This window comes from Nematolebias whitei, chromosome 8 (genome assembly GCF_014905685.2).
Source record: "Nematolebias whitei isolate Nwh7 chromosome 8, NemWhi1, whole genome shotgun sequence".
Lineage (NCBI taxonomy): Eukaryota > Metazoa > Chordata > Actinopteri > Cyprinodontiformes > Rivulidae > Nematolebias > Nematolebias whitei.
Genome location: NC_056505.1, coordinates 21817631 through 21820706, shown reverse-complemented (window position 1 = coordinate 21820706; position 3076 = coordinate 21817631). Strand labels below are relative to the sequence as shown.

The 3076-nt window shown below is 36.6% G+C and overlaps 1 protein-coding gene across 1 annotated transcript in view; it reads right to left on the bottom strand.

The window, feature by feature from the left end:
* cdk7 (cyclin-dependent kinase 7) overlaps positions 1-3076 on the bottom strand; it is a 17718-nt gene that overhangs the window by 13741 nt on the left and 901 nt on the right. The window lies entirely within an intron of this gene.

The window sequence follows — 3076 nt, the reverse complement described above, 5'->3', positions numbered from 1 at the left end:
CCGGCTGATTTTCCTTTCTTTAGGTTGTGTCGACTGATGTTGGGTAACGTCGACCGAGCTGCTTGCCTCTAAACATGCAGGCTCTCTTCCTGGCAGAGCTGGAAAATTCTTTGGATCCATCACCGCAGACATGGCTTCTTCTGAATTATCAACATTTACAGTTGATTCAGCAGACTGCGTGTGGTCAACCCCTCGTTTAAAACGGGAGTTGATAAATACACGATCTCCTCTTGGGTTGTGGGAAGACATTGTTCTTTTTGTTGCTACGATTAAACGCTTTTCTTCAATAAGATAAAACGAACCGTTTATGCGCCGTAAGAACAATAATGTCAAGATGCGTTCACTCTGCTTCTCTAACAGAACTGTCTAGAACTCAAAGTCCAGCCTGTATATATAACATTTGTTCTATGACATCATCATGACACATCATCAAAGGACTGACTTAAGCTCCGCCTACAGATGAACACTACAGATATCAACATGGAACATTTGGCCTGTTTCATGTTACCTAGCAACAAAGCTCTCAGGAAAGATCAAAAACAAACATTTTCTACAAAAATGTCACAGAAATGCAGAGTTGAATGATTTATTTTTTTTAATCCGTTAAGGTTGAAGAACTATTTTATTGCTTAACTTTTAGCAAAAGTATTTTATTTTTCTGAATTCTTAACAAGCTGAAGTAGCAAATTAAAAGTTTAAAGTTGAATTAAAAGTTTAGATATGACAACATTGATGATTTCATAAATACAGAGTAATGTTTTTTTTATCATTAAATAATATTAATTCTACTATTACTACCCCTAATAATAATAATAATAATAATAATAATAATAATAATAATAATAATAAATAAAAAAATTATATATGGTTATTATTATAACCATAATATTATTATTATTATTAGGCAGCACGGTGGCGCAACTGGTAGAGCTGCTGCCTCTCATCGAGCAGGTTACTCTGGTTCAATTCCGTGTCTGGGTGCCTTTCTGGGTGGAGTTTGCATGTTTTCTCCGTGCATGCGTGGGTTTTCTCTAACATGCATGTTAGGCTGATTGTTAACTCTAAATTGTCACTAGGTGAGAGTAAGAGACTGAATGGTTGTTCATCTCGTTTGTCTCTATGTGGCCCTGTGATGGACTGGTGACCCATCCAGGTGGTCCCCCGCCCCTCGCACAGTGATTGCTGGCCATGGGCACCGGCGGCCCCCATGACCCAAAATGGAAGAAGCGGATAAAAGATAATGGATGGATGGATTATTATTATTGTGGGTATTATTATTAGGGCTGCAATAACGAATCGATAAAATCGATAAAAATCGATGATTAAAAGCGTTGGCAACGAATTTCATTATCGATTTGTTGTGTCGCGCGATTATGTGTCTTTCACGGCGCTGCGGAGTCGTTTCGTTTTGTTTACAGGCAGTTCATTGTCAATGCTGACAGACTGAATAAAGTTTGGAAAAAAAAAAACTCTGCAGCGCGAGTTGAACAGAGCGAGTGGGGAGAAAAGCAGAGTCTGTTTTCAAAGGAAAATAAGTAAATTTTACAAATGACCGACGCAGAGAAAACTGTTCGACCCAAGTCCTCCAAAGTGTGGGAGAACTTCACAAAGATAAAAACTGAGAAACATGCCACTTTGAAAATCGCCGACACGACACGGGAGAACCACGCTGATAAACGTAAAAATGTTGTAGTCATGAGGAGGAGGAAGGAGCTGCAGCTGATACAACTCGTCATGTGTTGCAGGTGAGTCTCTACAATTTAACACATTGTTCTGTTTCAAGAGAGAAAACGTAACGTCAGTCTCTGGTAGATGAAGCTGTTTGTTTATCTGATTAATGGCGCTGATAGAGAACACGTGTGTTACTTTTTATTTAATTTAATTGGTACAAGCAGTGTTTAAATGTGATTTATAAATAAATCGAACACAAAGATAATAATTTAATGATTAAGCTTCAACTTTTAATTTGCTGGCAAAGTCTGAAGACACTGCAGGTATGGCAGGATGAATTGCATTTAAACAGGAATTAAAGTAATTTATTACATCTACTCAAATGTGTGTAGTTAAGTATTTTATATATATATGTGTGTGTGTGTGTGTGTGTGTCTGTGTGTTTAAATGCTCTTTAAGCTACTTTTGCCTGAACCTAACACTGTAAGTGAAACAAGGCATTTCTTGAGTTGCTGTAAATTATGATATAATACATATCAACTCTCTCATTCCACAAAACAACAACAAACAACAACAGCATTCATGATGGACAGACATCATGGACACCACAGCAGCAGCTGTCTTCACTGAAATCATCCTTAAATGATCGTCACTGACATGAGTCCTCTGTCGATGGTTGAAGAAGGCTTCACTACAATGAACCACACTTTTAATCCAGGTTACACTCTTCTCTCAATGACACATTTTACAAAGTAGCTACATATTGTGCAGGTATAAAGATACATTTGTATATATTTTTGTGTACATTTGTTTTTTAAACTATTTCACAAACTTTTACTTTTTTTATTCAATATTTTACTAACAGAATAGTCAAATAGCAACCTGTTTTTTGTGTGAATTGCTATGTCAGGCAAATGTTCAATTTTGGAATAAAGGGGTGAAAATTAAAATGTTGTGGGGTTTTTTTGCCGATTCATCGATTAATCAAAAAAAATAATCGGCCGATGAATCGATTATTGAAATAATCGATAGTTGCAGCCCTAAATTAAACAAACACATACTTTTCAGCCAGACAGCCAAAATTATGATGAGTGTCTGCCAGCTGGTGGAAATGTACAATAACTGCAGATGGGTTAAAACGTCCTTCTTGGACACTTGAATCTCTAAATATTTGTACCTCTGTGTTAATTCCAGAGAGGTTTTTGCCCATGCTATTGTAAAGACAGACCGTGATGAATTTTGGAGGATGACGTTGATTTGGATGTAAGGGCCATTTTATCTCTCTTTGCAAGTATTTTTAATACATTTTTGGCAAACATCATCCTGGACTCCTGAGTAATTATTTCAGAGATTTTTTCTAACAGTATGCAAAAACTGCAATTTATGTCCACAAAAGTTATGAAAC